We start from the raw sequence: 17,629 nt of genomic DNA, 5'->3' as shown, positions 1-17,629 counted from the left end.
GCACGGTTTGGATTTGTGTTTATTTCCAAACTTGACCCTGTTCTCTTGTCCCCCCCCCCCCACCCCACCTTACAGCCGGAAGGGGTCCCAGGAGAGAACACACGCAGCTCCCTGCTCTGCACCAGTGGTAAGACTGTGGAGTATAACTAAGAGGAAATACCTGTAGTAACGTAATGTGGGGCAACCAAATGCTTTGTTGCACTTTTAATTAATCAAATATGAATTTATTTTTTAAAAAAAAGCTCTTCAATTGTGATCTGCAGGTATGATGATAAAGAGTTTTTGTTGAATTTTGTATGGGTTTTTTTAAATGTTTTTTTTGTACTTCATTAATATCTTACATATTTTGACTGGTGGCACATCTAGGTTCTTATATTTTTGCTTTAAAGAAATGTGTGTGTTGTGGTATATTTATTTATTACATTTACTACTACTACTACTACTTAACATTTCTAGAGTGCTACTAGGGTTACGCGGCGCTGTACAATTTAACAAAGAGAGACAGTCCCTGCTCAAAGAGCTTACAATCTAATAGATAAGAGTGAGACAAATATAGGACAATCAAGCCATTGTGACATCACTGATGAGGTTGGCTCTTAGGCATTGGTGGAATGAGGCATTATGACATCACAATCTCAGCTCTGGTTAAATCACTGCTATATGTAATACTACTACTACTACTTAACATTTCTAGAGCGCTACTAGGGTTACGCAGCGCTGTACAATTTAACAAAGAGAGACAGTCCCTGCTCAAAGAGCTTACAATCTAATAGACAAGTGAACGGTCGGTCCGATAGGGGCAGTCAAATTGGGGCAGTCTGGATTCACCGAACGGTAAGGGTTAGGTGCCGAACGCAGCATTGAAGAGGTGGGCTTTAAGCAAAGACTTGAAGACGGGCAGGGAGGGGGCTTGGCGTAAGGGCTCAGGAAGGTTGTTCCAAGCATAGGGTGAGGCGAGGCAGAATGAGCAGAGCCTGGAGTTGGCGGTGGTGGAGAAGGGTACTGAGAGGAGGGATTTATCCTGTGAACATTTGTACCCCGCGCTTTCCCGCTCATCGCAGGCTCAATGCGGCTTACATAGTAACAAGAGAATACAATCTGTAGTATCAGAATCAACAAAGGAGGTGTGTGATAGGACAAATGAACAAGGAGTAAATGGGATAGAAGAGGTATGAGAAAAAGGATAGGGATAGGTAAGGCGGTAGAGCGATTAAGGAGAAGATGGGAAGAAAGATGAGTGAAAGATTTTAGTTTCTGGGGTTTTTTTTTTGTGATCCACATGGAACTGTATAGGCTTTTACGGAATATAAAACCGATATGTAATGTAACACATTCGTGTGATATACAGGGATGTGATATGTGTGGATGAAGGAGGGAGGCTCGTGTCAGTGAGATGTACAGGGATCTGAACATCGGTGTGATAATACACGAGATGTCTGGTTGAGGGAAGGGTACCCTGGATGTAAATAAGTGAAGATCCCTGTAAAGGGAAATAAGGAAAGCGGGAAGAGGAGAACTGTTTCCAGTTAGAAGACCTCATGTCTACAGTTTTGCACTGGTTATGTTTGAAGTGGTGGGGGAGAGGGCCAGGACATCAGCACATCTTCGGCGTTCTTGTGTTGGTGAAAAGCGTCAACTTTTCTTGTTTCTTTCCTGAAGGAAGTACCGTTTTGAAGAGTTTCCCTGGTTATCCCTCAAGACATCGTGGAAGGGATCCGAGAGAGCTGTTATTTCTGTACTGGGTAACGTATCTGAGGTTGTGGCACTCATTCCACCTGTACTGCGACTGTAGAGAAGCTGTATTTTCCTCTTCGCGTTCCATGATTCAGTACCTCTTATCACATCGCATCTGCAGACAGTCAGCCGTTTCCAGCATTCCTGTTTCCTCTCCTCTCAGGTGACCTCATGGGGTCGGCGCTGCAGAATCTGGACCGGCTCATCCAGATGCCCTACGGCTGTGGGGAGCAGAACATGGTGACCTTTGCCCCCATCATTTACGTTCTGCAGTACCTGGAGAAGACGGGACAGCTGACTGAAGAGATCAGGACACGGGCAAATGGATACCTTGTGAGCGGTCAGTAGATCAGAGAAGGGGGAGTGTAATTCAAGAAAATGCCTCCGACCTTACGTTCCTACCTCAGTTTTTCCAGTGCCTTTCTGGGATCTGAGCTGCATGCTTCTTCTCTGAAATCATCATGAACAAGAGAGAATCAGAGGGAAGGCAGGAGAAATGCTTTCTATTCCTTCCCTGTTGCTGACTTATCCACCTCATAATCGAAAGTGAAAGACGCCCATATTTCGACCTAAATCGGGAGATGGGCGTCTTTCTCGCATGGGTGCCCAAATCGGTATAATCGAAAGCCGATTTTGGGCGTCTTCAACTGCACTCCGTCGCAGGAACGAATAAAGTTGACGGAGGCGTGGTGAAGGCGGGACTGGGGCGTGGTTATCGGCCGAACAGAGATGGGCGCGCTCGGCCGATAATGGAAAAAAGAAAGGCATTTTTAGTTAGAATTTAGGTCACTTTTTTTGGACCCTTTTTTATCACGAACAGGTTCCCAAAAAGTGCCCTAAATGATCAGATGACCACTGGAGGGAATTGGGGATGACCTCCCCTGACTCTCCCAGTGGTCACTAACCCCCTCCCACCAAAAAAAAAGAAGTTGAAAAACCTTTTTTTCCAGCCTGCTCATCCCCAGCTCCATCACAGCAGTATGCAGGTCCCTGGAGCAGTTTTTAGTGGGTGCAGTGGACTTCAGGCAGGTGGACCCAGGCCCATTCCCCCCTACCTGTTGCACTTGTGGTGGTAAATGGGAGCCCTCTAACCTCCCCCAAAACCCACTGTACCCACATGTAGGTGCCCCTCTTCACCATTAAGTGCTATGGTAATGGTGTTGAGTTGTGGGGAGTGAGTTTTGGGGGGGATTTGGGGGGCTCAGCACCCAAGGGAAGGGAGCTATGCACCTGGGAGGTAATGTAATGTTTTTTTCTATTTTTTAAAAGTGCCCCCTAGGGTGTCCGGTTGGTGTCCTGGCATGTGAGGGGGACCAGTGCACTACGAATCCTGGCCCCTCCCACGACCCAAAGCCTTGGATTTGGTCGTTTTTGAGCTGGGCCGCTTCGGTTTCTAAAACGCCCAGCTCAAAAAACGCCCATATCCAATACATTTGCCTGGCACAAATCGTATTTTCGAAACTAAAGATAGACTTCCATCTTTTCGAAAAATACCTGCCACCTTCACAGGCACTCCGTTCTCAGAGATGGACGTCCTACACATGGGCATTCGCGTTCAATTATGCCCCTCCACGTATCTCTCAGGGAAACGCAAACTGCATGAGTTCTACACCCTCTCTGCCACTGATTCTCTTCGGTCACTTTGGATTTTGCATGGCACTGCGGAGGTTTTGTGAGTTTGGTTGATATTGCTAATGTCATTTTCAAAAAGAGTTTATTGATCAACAGTCAATACGCGAGTGCAGCCGATTTCTAACTAGCTGTGCATGTTCTCAGTCCCCTGACACAAGCTACTTTTTTGCCGAAACACGGCCATGTCAGGTCACCTATGTGCTGCTTTCAATAAAGACTGCTGGTTCCGTTACAAGCTTCCATCTCCTCACTGTGGTTGCTTGTTTTGTCCTCCTCCTGGGGATTATAGATCCTTTTTCTTTCTTTGTGTGACCTTCTGTCACTTTGGCCATATTATGTTACCTTCAGTGCCTCCTATAATCCGCAGTTGTGCCCCACAGACAGGATTTAGAGATTTATCTGTATTCTGTGCAGTTCTATCATGATTGGTGTTTATTTTGTGGTGGAAGTTTGGGGGGGGGGGGCTGTGGTTCAAGCATGCGAGCGCTTACTGGTATTTTGTTCTAGGAGTAATGTACATTGAAACGTGACAGCAGACGAGGCCTGTGATGCCCAGTCTGTTCATTTACCTCTTCCTGATGTAATGCCACAGGCTACTCAAACTCCAGCTTCAATTCACTTCCCCTCAGCTATTCCGTAGTCTCTTAAATTCTATAGTTTGGTGTCTTTCTCTCTTTCCAGGATATCAGCGGGAACTGACTTACAAACACAAGGATGGATCCTACAGCGCCTTTGGGAGCACCGACGGAGATGGAAACACCTGGTCAGTCTTATCCTGTGGCTGTATGTGACTCCTGTATGGTCACTAGTGTGAAATCTCCAGCTTTCCCTGGAGTATTTCAGGAGTTGCCCTCTTTAAGAAACCGATTCACAGAACTTGTAGTGAGACCAGCCTGCCTTATTCTCTCTCTCGCTGTAAATACCATCTTCTTCTCCAGGCTCACTGCCTTTGTGGCCAAATGCTTCGGCCAGGCACAACACTACATCTTCATTGACGAGAACAATGTGAATGATGCCATAACCTGGCTGGGGAGTCACCAGTCATCCAACGGCTGTTTCGCCAACATAGGAAGACTGTTCCACACAGCAATGAAGGTCATACTGGAAGTTCTTCGTCCCTAGTAGAATCAATGTTGGGGCCCATTTTTGATGGTGACCAGGTCGATGGTTTATGCTGATTACTTAGTCAATAGAATTGTCTTCCAGTGGAAGATTCAAAGTAAAAGGAAGACTGGGAATGGGAACCATACTGTTTGGTGAAACTAAGAAACGTTCCTAGAAACATCCACAAAAATATACACCTCGTGCATCACTGTCATCTTTCCATAGATAAAATAAGACCCAGGGTCTAGTCTGAGGTAGCGCCAGGGATACACACTGGGGATTCACCTCACTAGTTATGTTTATCAGACTTAATAGACCACCTTTTACTGTAACCAAACAGAAAAAAAGAAAACGCAATTGAAAAAGTACCTATGCAAAAACAGGTGGGGGATTTTTCATAGGGTAAGAGAAAAGATACAAGAAAGGGACTCAAATATTAGTGAAGGCCCGCGGCTTCAGGCGCAACCTTTGTGCATTTAAAACAAGGCCCGGGCTCTACGTAGACTGCAGCCCGAGGAGACACCTTACACAACTTTACTGCCCCCTCCCCCTTCACCTAGAAAAAGCAGGACCCAGGATTTATGCCCATAGAATGCACACATGTGACATACAGGAGGCTATCCCTTGGCTCATGGACTTCCGGAGAGAGAATGCACCAGTCACTGTACTGGTTACGTTCAGGAGATGAGACCAGGATGTATGTCTGTCTTAGAATAGCGGATGAGACATTCCACCGAGCTCCCTTCTCCTCAGGGGTTAAAGATTGCAGGGAATCTTTCACATTTCACATAATTAGGAGATGACCAGAGTCAATGCTAAATTCCAGCTGACAGAGAATCAAAATTCAACCCCCACTCCAACTGTGTGCAAGTTGAGAAATAATTTGATTCAGAAAAATCCTTCCCTCTACTGTCCATGTGCCATCCCATAGTTTGAGAGTCCAGCAGTTTAAATTCAAGTGATATGCAAATGAAAAAAAAAAAACCACCTGGTTATGACAGCTGGAGAAATCGCTCTTTTTCTTCCAGGGAGGAGTGGATGATGAGATCTCTCTTACCGCTTACATTGTGGTGGCTCTGCTGGAGGTGGGGTCCCTCCCAGATGTAAGTACCAACAGTTTTATTTATTTATTTATTTTTGGATTTTGCTCACACCTTTTTCAGTAGTAGCTTAAGGTGAGTTACGTTCAGGTACACTGGGTATTTCCCTGTCCCTGGAGGGCTCACAATCTAAGTTTATACCTCAGGCAATGCAGGGTTAAGTGACTTGCCCAAGATCACAGTTCCCTCTGTTCATTGATGGGTCTGGTGGGGCTCAGGGTTCGGAGGGTGCATATACCAAGGGCTATGGTGAAAGCAAGTGGAGAGTCAAGAGGTGAAGGAACTGGGCGAGACATGAGCCTTGGATTAGGTATGGAGACTTAACTCCTCAGTCGCACAGAACTCTAAAGGGCCAGAAAGCAGCAAAGAGTGGTGAAACGGCTGCAACTATGTGTGTGTTTCAGCCTGAAGTCTCTGGTGCTGGAAGCAATACAACGGGAACCAGAGTAAGTGTAAGAAGGGAAGCCCACTTAGGTGGTTGGGAGGCGGGGAAAATGCTGGGCAGACTTATACAGTCTGTGCCAGAGCTGATGGTGGGAGGCGGGACTGGTGGTTGGGAGGCGGGATAGTGCTGGGCAGACTTGTACGGTCTGTGCCCTGAAGAGGAGAGGTACAAATCAAGGTAGGGCATACACAAAAGTAACTAGCTCCTAGGAAGAGAAAGGTTCAGTTGACATACAGTGCCAGGAGAAAGGCACAGTTTTATTTATTCATTCATTCTTATATCCCACAATTATCCAAACAGTGGCAGTTTGATGTGGCTTACAGTTAACAGTAATGTTTAAGCTGATGTGATCAGGGACGATTCTGGAGGAGGGTGGCGGGAAGCTTTTATGGCAGAAAACCTGGAGATACCCTCAGCTGGAAAGTATGCTTATGTTCTTATGTAGGGGGGGGGGGGGGCAGGCTGGGTGAACCAAAGGGCCCACTGTTATTTTAACATTACCATGCATTTTTTTAATGTGAAACCCGTGCTTTCACTCGCCAACAATGAAAATGAAAATGTTTATCTGATCCATGGTATAGTAACTTCCACTGCACCCAAGCATCAAGCCATGAATGAGTTATGGGGGTCACCAGAAGTGTGATAGTTTCCATAGTGGGTCTTGAGTGGGGTCAGGTTGCTAGCACTGTCCTCAGCTATCCCGAGGCTATGAAGGGTTAAGTGACTTGCCCAAGGCTACAAGATGCTGCTGTGGGATTTGAACTTGGACTTTATGGATCAGTTCCCACTGCCATTAGGCTGATTCTCTGCCCTAATCCAGAACCATCGTATCATCTGTTTATAGCATCGATGCTCTTGTAGATGTGCATTCTGGACAATGGCCCCTTGATCTGGTGTCCTTGCTCACATAACTTTAATCTCTTGATTTTATTGGGAGCATTGTATTGGTCCGATCAAGTTTCCTCAACTTGCTGAGAATTTGCTCATCTCTGGGACCAATGCAGGCCTTATTCTCGGAACAGTCGCAGCTCGGACGATCTCTCAGCAGATCCCGGCTATGCATATCTGAAAGGAAACTAACCTGACCCTCTCTTCCCAGAACTCGCTGGTGGTGAATGGCTTTGCGTGCCTGGAAGCAGCAGGGGACACCGTGACCAGCATCTACACACAGGCCTTGCTGGCCTACGCCTACACGTTGATAGGAAATGACTTGGCTCGAGCGACAATCCTGGACCAGCTGGACCAGCAAGCCATCGAGTCAGGTAATCTTGGGAGCATTCGACCTCATGGTCTCCTAGTTAATTAATCCCTGCAGGAGTGACAGACCAGGAAAAGCTGCTCTACCAAGTGTGGCCTGGGAAGCATCGATCATTGTACTTAACTCTCCGCGTTTATACAACTTTGTGAAGGTAACGGAGAAATAGAGTGGAGATGCTGCTTTGAAAAGGTTATAAAGATACAAGATTTCAGAAGTGCCAGAGGATTTAATAATTTAAATGAATAATTTCTAATGTGGTAGATTGAATGCATTTTTCAGGATTTTTGTTGCTGCATAATTCTGAGCCATTCAAAGTTCACACTGTTCTCCTAACTTTGTACAGAACAAACTGCAATGGGCAGTACAAACTTACCAGTCAAAATATGGCAAAAAGGCTTTCCTGCGGCAGGTGTTTTCATTCAGTGTGATATTCACATTAAGCAGCTAAAATTATGCACTGAAGACCAGCAGCTCAAAGGCCGGGCCTCGTCTAGCTGGCTGAATATTTTCAGCCTGAAAACCAGTTTCTTAGCGTTGGTCAAGTGTTTAGTTATCTTAAACCCAGCAAGTTTTAGAAAACTGACCCCCTAGTAGCTATTATGTTGGCTTAAGTGGAGGAGTAGCTTAGTGGTTAATGCAGCGGACCCTGATCCCAGGGAACTGGGTTCAATTCCCACTGCAGCTCCTTGTGACTCTGGGCAAGTCACTTAATCCCCCCATTGTCCCAGGTTACAGTACAAAATAAGTACCTTTAAACAGTGGCGTTCCTAGGGGGGCGGACACCCGGGGCGGCGCCCCCCCGGTTGCATGCCGCTGCGGGGGGGGGGGGGGTGCCGCAGCACGCGCTGCTGCGAGTTTACTAACTTGCTCGTTCGCTGCAGCTCCCTCTGCCCCGGAACAGGAAGTAACCTGTTCCGGGGCAGAGGGGCTGCAGCAAACGAGAGAAGTTAGCGAACTCTCGCAGCAGAGAGCGCGCGCCGCGGCACCCCCAGCAGCGTGCGCCCGGGGCAGACCGCTCCCACCGCCCCCCCTTGGTACCCACTGCCTTTAAATACTATGTAAACCGCTTTGAATGTAGTTGCAAAAAACACAGAAAGCTAGTATATCAAGCCCCATGCCCTTTAATAACCAAACATGAAAAATATCTCCATTTCTCCTTCCTTTTATCCAGCACCCTGTCTGAAAGAATTATTTCCTGATGTTGCCTCCCTTTCAACCTCCCTCTGAGCCCTTGTTCTAGAATTGTATATTATTTATAAAATGGGCAGAGAGAAAGAGAGAATGTAATTCCTAGGCAGTTGATTCCTATATAAAAGTGTGCCCTGCCTTTCCTGCGGCCCTTAGACAGTGGCATTCTAACTCCCTCGAGAACAGACCAGCTCCAGAATGGCTTCACTTGTGTAAAACAAAGCTCGTGTGCCCAGTGAGAAATGTTCGATTGGTCAGTGCCCGGCTGTGACGTGACCTTTGTTTCTCACCCCTCAGATGGGATGCTGCACTGGCGGTACAGCACCCATGTGGCAGAAAATGGATTCTGGGAGCAGCCCCTCTCTGTGGACAACGAACTGACTGCATACGTCCTGCTAAGCCTCCTTTCTGTCCAAGATACGGGTAGCATTGATATCGGAAGAGCGTCCTTAATAGTTAGGTGGCTTAGCAGGCAGCAGAACGCCTACGGGGGCTTCGCTTCCACCCAGGTAATGCCCAACCCCATTTGAGGTAAAAAAAAAAAAGAGAATCCTGGTGTCCATGTATTGAAAGAGGAAATCCAGGCTACTGCAGACCCCCCTGTGCTTGGAAAGTTGTGGTGGTGGTGCTGGGGGGGGGGGGGAATCCTGCCATGACTATAGATCCCCCTGTGCTTCATATCTATGGTGGGTGAGGGGAATCCTGGCACTAACATGGGTCTCCCCTCTTAGAAACTGGGGTGTGGGCATCCCGAAGGCAGTCACTTGTTTCCCAGGTTCCCCTTTTATTGCAACCCCTCTCTTTGTCCCAGGACACAGTGGTGGCTCTTCAGACCTTGGCTAAGTATTCTGCGCTGACCTTTCGTGAGGACGGAGAGCTGACCGTGGACGTGACAGTGGATCTGCAGTATATGTTCACAGTGAATAAGATCAATCGTCTCCTGCTGCAGCAGCAGTCGCTCAGTTATATCCCCAGGCAGTACTCTGTCTCTGTGACTGGCGACGGATGCGTACTCGTACTGGTGAGAACTGGTCAGTGGGGGAGAGGGAGGGGTTTATGAGTCTGAAAGCTTTATGTCCCTTTCCAGTAAACAAAATCCACTTTATTACAATAGATTCTCCCACTGTGACTCTCTTACGAATCTACCCAGCATTAATAAACGTTCCCTTTTTCATTGGCAGACACATAGTGAAACTAGAATGCAAAGATCAGGCTGTGTTCGTTTTGTAGGTGAAGTTCTGATTAGACAAGAAAACGTACTGTAGTGCAGTGAATGAGTATATTATAATACAGATAGATGTAAGAATGAATTAACCCTTAGTATGTTTTTGTATCCGTCCATTTGCGCATTTGTGTAACAGAAGTAATTTGGAGAACTGATCTGAGTGCGAGTCCAGAGACAGATGTTCTGCTTGACTTATATTTATGTTTAAAAAAATATATTATAATATATATTTCTCTTTATGGTAGGTGACAGGACGATACAATACTCCTCCCCATACTATTCCAAGTTTTGCTCTTGGTGTGGTGACAGAGCCTCATGCTTGCCCTGGCTATGCTGGAACCCTTCTTCTCCACATTCATGCCCGGTATGTGCTGGGCAGACCACTAAAAATTCAGAGGAGAGGAAGCAGACCAAAGGCTATTAAAATCACACCTAGGATTCAGTCCGCACTTTAAAGAATTTGGTGCCAAATGCTGGACCACCGTGAGGACTGCAGACAAAGGGAATTATGTTTAGCACCTGGGATGTGGTGAGAAACCTCTAATACTCGTTCTGGGGTGCGATATTGTGCTTATGATATGTTCTGGCCCCCTACACCCAAAAAAATAGTAATTAACCAAAGGCCACACTTCATGCTATCCAACCTGCCAGGCTGTCTGTCCTTTAGCTGATGCCGCACCACGCTGTTCACTAAAATGCAGTTATGTCACGTGACTTGATCTGATGATTGCAGGGGTCCAAGGGATTTTGGATGCAGCTCAGGCCTTTTCGGTAGAAGCTCAAGGTGACATACATTCTGATACAGGAGGTCCCCAGAGCACTTAAAATCTAAGGGGCCCTTTTACTAAGCCACGTAGGTTCCTAGGGGCGCCCAGCAAGCGTCAAATTGGAGTTACTGCCCGGCTACCACGTGGCCTGGGTGGTAATTTCATTTTTTTTACACGTACGCCGGAAATTAATTCTTATTTTCCTGCACGCGGCAGAAACACGTAGACGATTACTGCACGGTTACCGCATGAGACCTTGCCCGCTAAGTCAGTGGGTGACGGTAAGATCTCAGACCCAAAATGGACATGCGCCAATTTTTTATTTTGCTGCATATCCATTTTCAGCAAAAATTTTTTAAAAAGGCCTTTTTTACAGAGGTGCTGAAAAATGGATCTGCGCAAGTCCAAAACACGCGCCTACACCAGTGCAGGCCATTTTTCAGCACCCCTTAGTAAAAGGACCCCTAAGCCTCTACTTTCAGTCATCCCATACTTTTATGCCTTTGAAAACGTTAATACGTAACGTTTACTTAGGTTTTGACAATTGTGCCCGAGAATTACGTTCAGCAAAATGGAAAAAGACCAAAGGAAGCACACTGAAAAGTGTTAGAAAAACTGAGTAACTGGATTTTATTTCCAAAAAGTACAGTGCAGTCCAGTAAGACTGTATGCTTGGATAATCTCATGCATAGACAAGAAGGATAAAGTCATGTGATATACCAGTGAGAAAAAAAAAACCTGTTTGGGTTCAGTAGATAAACAGAGGCTTTTAGCCCACACATCACATCATGCCCTTTCCTTTTTTTCAGGTACAACGGGAGCCGGAGCACATCCAACATGGCGATCATCGAGGTACTGATGCTCTCTGGATATAGCCCAGCAGATGACACGAAGGACGTGGTAAGAATCCTCTCTCTTGACATGAGATCACAGTTCTATCCGTGATGCCCCTTTTCGGTCACTTGGCCCCTTTCTCCCATGTTCCAACCCAGAGGACACCATCACACCTCCAGAGTGTAATTATCTCTCCTGTGGTTCTCCCTCTGCAGCTCCTCCAATACCCCTTGGTGAGGAAGGTGGAAATTAAAAGCGCAATTGTCTACATCTACCTGGATGAGGTAAATTCAGTTGCACGGCAGTATTGAGGATCAGCAAAGAGAAGCGTCTCCACAAGAAGCACCAAGGCGCAAAAAAAAAAACAATGATGACCATCAAATGAAAAAGCAATGTAACCAAGAAGTTCATTCCAAAATCATCTTAAATTATAAAATACTGACCCGACACAGCTGTGTTTTGGCACATGTGGAGGGGCATAATCGAAATGGGCCGCCCATCTCTAAGGACGCCCATCTCCGGGAACGTCTACGAGAAGGGGTGGTCCGAACTGTATTTTCGAAAAAGATGGGCGTCCATCTTTTATTTCAGAAATACGGTTGGAACCGATCAAATGACTAGGATTTGGGTGGATTTGCAATGGGTGCCCTCGGTTTTCAGCGATAATGGAAACCGAAGGCGTCCAGTTCAAAAATGAACAAACCCAAGGCATTTGGTCGTGGGAAGGGCCAGGATTCGTAGTGCACCGGTCCCCCCTCACATGCCAGGACACCAACCAGGCACCCTAGCAGGGGCACTTGTAACAATTAAAAAAAAAAAGTAAAATACCTCCCAAGTCCATAGCTCCCTTCCCTTGGGTGCTGAGCCCCCCCAACCCCCCCCCCCAAAACCCACTGCTCACAATTCTACACCATTACCATAGCACTTATGGCTGAAGGGGGGGTACTTAGATGTGGGTACAGTGGGTTTTGGGGGCGGTTTGGAGCGCTCCCATTTACCAGCACAATAAGAGGTAGGGGGGGGGGATGGGCCTGGGTCCACTTGCCTGAAGTCCACTGCACCCACTAACAACTGCTCCAGGGACCTACATACTGCTGTGATGGAGCTGGGTATGACATTTGAGGCTGGCATATAGGCTGGGAAAAAGTTTTTAAAGGTCTTTTTTTTGTGGTGGGAGTGGGTTAGTGACCACTGGGGGAGTCAGGGGAGGTCATCCCCGATTCCCTCCGGTGGTCATCTGGTCACTTAGGGCACCTTTTTGGGACTTGTTTGTGAAAAAAAAAGGGTCCAAAAAGTGACCTAAATTCCCGCTAAAAACGCCAATTTTGTTTCGATTATCGGCCGAAGGCACCCATCTCTCCTCGGCCGATAACCACGCCCCAGTGCTGCCTTCACCATGTCTCCGACACGCCACCGTCAACTTTGGCTGTTTCCGCGACAGATTGCAGTCGGAGACACCCAAAATCGGCTTTCGATTATACCGATTTGGGCGCCCACGGGAGAAAGACGCCCATCTCCCGATTTGGGTCGAAATATGGGTGTCTTTCACTTTCGAAAATAAGCTGGATAGCCTGCGTCAGGGGTCTGTGACTACATCATTTACTCATATATGAATAGTTGATCACTATCAAGGTGAAGCTTTCGGTATTCAGAAAAGGCGCACTGTGATCCCCGACTTTCTCTGTATTCTGTTTCTCTTCCTTCTCGTAGCTGAATCACAAGTTCCGGAAATTCTCTTTTTCTGCGAGACGAGACATCGTGGTGGGGAACCTGCAACCAGCGACAGTGAAAGTGTATGACTATTACCAGCCAGGTGGGTAAGGACAGGAGCAGAAACCTCAAGGGTGTGGCTGCTCAGGATTTTCACTTGAGTCGTCACTCTTTATCGTTTTTGTCTTTTGCAGAGGAGAATGCCCTGACTCAGTACAATGCCCCTTGCTGACGAGGAGGTAGGTCTTAAACAAGCTCCCTGTCTACCCTCTGTGGCTGGGAGACCAGTAGCATTTACATTTCAGCAAGTTCAGGAGCAGCCCTGGAGGCTCAGTCGGGACTTTATCACTGGCAGTTTATTCTTAGTCAGTGCTCGTCTTCCAGCCAGTGGAACATAATGCCTATAAGTCAGCTTGACTCACTAATCTCAGGTGACTGTTGAGGGTTTTATACAGTGGTGTGCTGGTAAATTTTTAACAACAGGCTCTCCAAGGTCCACCTCGGTGCCCCCCCATCCACCACTGCGCCCCCCCAAAATTGCAGAGCTGGCTATAGCCGGGGGGGGGGGGGGGGATGCATTACTCTCTCCAGGAAAAAAAAAATTAAATGATCCCAGGTTCCAATCTAATTCATGTTTAATATGGGATAAAATGCCATAAATAAGTAAATAAATATAAACTTTTAATGTTCAGCACCTGATTCTCAAAGTGGACATATTCCAAACACTATAATGAAAATAAAATTATTTTTTCTACCTTTGTTGTGTGGTGACTTTGTTTCTCTGATCATGCTGGCCCAGTATCTGATTCTGCTGCTCTCTATCTGTTCCCTTGACTCCGTTTCCAGGGCTTCCTTTCCATTTATTCTTTTCTTTCCTCCTTTCTTCTTCATTTCTGGTCCTCCGCAGACTGACTGTACAGTGGATCCAGCTTCTGCCTTTTCTCCATCCATGTGCAGTTTCTCTCCTCACTTCCTTTTCCCTCATCTAAGCTCCTTCCTCTATTCCTACATGTCTAGGATTTCTTCTTCTCCCTTCCTTCCCTCCATGCATGTCCAGGATTTCTCTTGCCCTCCCTCCATCCATGTCCTGAAACTCTCTTCTCTCCCCTGCCCTCCTCTACCCATCCATGCCCAGCAGTTCTCTCCCCTGCCCCCTCTGCCCATCCATGTCTAGCGATGTCCTTCGCCCCCACCCTCCCTCCCGCTCCTTCGCGGGAAAAGAAAATGACGTCAGAAGGTGGGACTAAGGGCGCGAACTCCTCAGAAACAAGCAGGGAAGGCAGCTGGAGACGGGCAGCAGGGCTTTAAATAAGGCGGCGCTTCGAGGGAGGTAACTGAAACTAACGAATGGGAGCGGGAGGGGAGGGTGGGGGCAAAGGACATCGCTAGACATGGATGGGAGCGGGAGGGGAGGTAAGCATGGCGCCCTCCTGCCATGCTTACCTCGTGCAATGGAGCCGGCTCGCCCCGAACAACAACCGGCTGTCAAAATTTAACAAGTGGCTCTTGCGAGCCGGCTCCAGCACACCAATGTTTTAACTATGGCACTTGTTGAGATGATCTGCTACACCCTATCCATTTTGGATGTCATAAACACTCAACTAGGAAGAGGAGAATGTAGTGACCAAAACTTGCCAAACAATTTTAAATGGACAGAATGGTACCATCTGTTTGGTAGGGTCAAAACTTTTCTCAAAGGTACCTGATTATTTCTTTATCTGTACATAATAAAAATGCATGAGCATCATGAAACCAAAATGTAATATTAATTGGAAACCACCATCTCCAGGTGAGAAGATAAACAAAAATCACCATTAATGAAAAGTAGCTGTTGAAAGTCAAAAAAACCCTATGAAGTTCTATAAGAAATCTATTCCATAGTCGAGGGCCACTGATCTTAAAAACTCTTTGTTTCGTGATTGCCTCGGACCAACTGGGCTATTAAACATATTATTCATGCTTATCTTTTTTCTTAAATAGGTTTCCATGTATAAAAATGGATCTTTGTTGTACAAAATGCTACAGACCATCACCAGAAGGCTCCAGGGAAAGAGCATGATTGTCTAATGCCTGCGATGACATTTTGGAGTGGCCTGAGAACCAGGGGAACTGGGTGTGATTCCCACTGCAGCTCCTTGTGGACCCTGAGCCCAGTTACTTAACCCTTCACTGCCTCCGATACAAAAACGTAGATTGTTGAGCCCAATAGGGACAGAGAAAAGTACCTCGTATAATCAATGTAAACTGCTTTGGTTGTACCCCGAAAGTGGTATATCAAATCCATGACCTTTTACCCTTCTAACCAGCTAAGGAAACTGTCCTATAACAGTGTTGCCAGTCTAAATCCCTCATGACTTCCCCTTAATATGACGCTTGTTCTTACTGAGAATCAGCTAACTAGGACTGGAACCAGTGGTGTAGCTAGGTGGGGCCACGGGGGCCTGGGCCCCCCCAAATTTCCTCTGGGCCCCTAGTTTTGCGGATGGGGTCCCCAACCCGTCAGCTGAAGTGTTTATTTCGTGCCGGTCTCCGGCGCTGCGCGCCGGTTAGCCTGCTCTTGCTCTGTCTTCCCCTCACATGTGGCGTACTCCTTTAGTGCCCCCCACCTCGGGCTCTGGCCCCCTCCCACCGCGAGGTCTGGCTACACCCCTGGACTGGACCATTGTAACAGAGTTTGGCAGGTGTGGTAAGTGTGAGGGAACCTGGAACAGGCTGAGCCAGGGAAAAGCAGAGCTAGGCTTGGTTTGCTATGGTGAATTCAGGGCTCTAGTTCCTCTTATTCTTTTTTTAAGTGCCTCCCCAGCTACATTCACACACACCTGCCAGCTAACTCATTTCCATCTGATAATCTGATGCATCAACCATACCAACAACAGCATAAATTAATTTAAATGTCCTTTGTGATGCGGATCTTTGCGGTGACTGGTGCTGTTAGGCAGCTTCACTGCAGTCTGCTTTCTGTATTGTAGCAGTACTTTCTCATCCTAACACCTTACTGGTGAGGTTATGGCTCTGCCCAGCAGCTGTGCCAGCTCTGTATTTTATCTATGGTGTTTTTAACATTTCTATATAGACTGACTTTCTACAGGACACACTAAGGACCAAAATTAAAAGTTCTGGGCAAAAAGGTTAGATCAAATTATAAAAACACAACAAAGGTTAAAACATGCAGATATTTGTTTGCACAATTTTAGAACAATGCATCTTTGTCCAGGAATTCTTTGCTCTTCCTGGAAGGAAAAAAAAAAAATCAAAGCTAGATCTCTCCTACATCAGAGCCACATTTTAAACAATCTTTAGAAGTGAGTCCAAGCACCAGGCTCTCCTTTAGGACATAATTTCTAAACCCAGTCCTCAGGATACCCAAAAATGAATATCCATGAGATAGATTTGCATGCCCTACCTCCATGGTATGCAAATTTATCTCATGCATATTTATTACGGGTATCCACCTGACTGACTGGGTTGAGAACCTCTGCTTTAGAAGTATTCAAACCATACCCTAATCCATGCTCAGTCCTGTTAACATAAGTTTTAAATCATTTGTTTTAAGTGTTCTATTCTAAAGCCTCATTCCCCTAAGCCTCTGGGTACAGCCACTGTTATCAAATGTCATGCATCACCAGGAGGGTCCTTAGAAAGGGGAGCAAGGGATGACCGTACAGCATTATTATTTCCTGCTACCATGCACATTAAATTTCAGGGCCCCGTACTCTCCTAAAGTCAGCCCTGTGATCATCTTACACATTTAGAGGATCTGATCGATCTGTATTAGCTGTGACTTTGTCTCTATGAACTGTTCAGTGTGAGTTAAGGTAACACCATTCTGATATTAGTTATCTCCAGGGGTTCTATGGAAAGTCAAGAGAAGATTCTTAAAGTAACTTAAAATGCTGGAGCCATTAGTAAAATATTTCATTCATAATTATGTTAGGAATCTGAGTAGCTGAGACTTTTCTCCCCCACAGATACAGAATGGGAGAAAAGCTGCCATAAAGTCGGCACAGGCTTTAACTTAACAAATGTTACAACCGGTGGATATTTGAAAAGTATGAAAATGTTTTCCTGCCTGTCATGTGCTTGAAAATAAAATACACAGTAATTGCAGCTACATAACAGCAGTCATGAAAATGTTTGGAAAATTGACATTTAACTCCAGTTGTTGGAAACGATGAATGTTAAATCTTAATAAATATATTCTAGGTTGCAAAAATAATTGGCCAATGGTTTTATCTTTCTTCTTGAGCAGATCAGAGGGAATCAGCAACACAGAAAAATCTGGAGCAACAATTGTACAGGCCAGAGATGAAACAACAGTCTTCAATGTGGATTAATACACGGGTTAACAATCCAAATGGGTGTGAATATCAGTATATATCAACTCATGCCAACACTTTACAAGGGGTGTGCAAAAAACAAACAAAACACACAACTAAAAAAAAACAATGTAAATACCAATGGAGTAAAATATTATTTGCTGCAAACTAATGCAGCTTTCAAAAAACGTAGTTACAAGGATGTGCAGTTTCTTTTTAATATACTTGCCTCGAGAAGGCAGTGTAGGCAAATTTTATGCATTGAGGGGTCCTTTTGCCAAGCTGTGGGAAAAAAGGCAGCGGGGGCTGTTTTTCC

General features: G+C 46.1%; 1 pseudogene; it reads left to right on the top strand.

Moving 5' to 3' along the window:
• LOC115457798 overlaps positions 1-15,045 on the top strand; it is a 35,759-nt pseudogene extending 20,714 nt beyond the window's left edge.
• The last annotated feature ends 2,584 nt before the right edge of the window (positions 15,046-17,629 follow it).

The sequence above is a fragment of the Microcaecilia unicolor genome, chromosome 14 (genome assembly GCF_901765095.1).
Source record: "Microcaecilia unicolor chromosome 14, aMicUni1.1, whole genome shotgun sequence".
Lineage (NCBI taxonomy): Eukaryota > Metazoa > Chordata > Amphibia > Gymnophiona > Siphonopidae > Microcaecilia > Microcaecilia unicolor.
The sequence above is the reverse complement of the archived record's forward strand: the minus strand, read 5'-3'. Positions and strand labels throughout refer to the sequence as shown.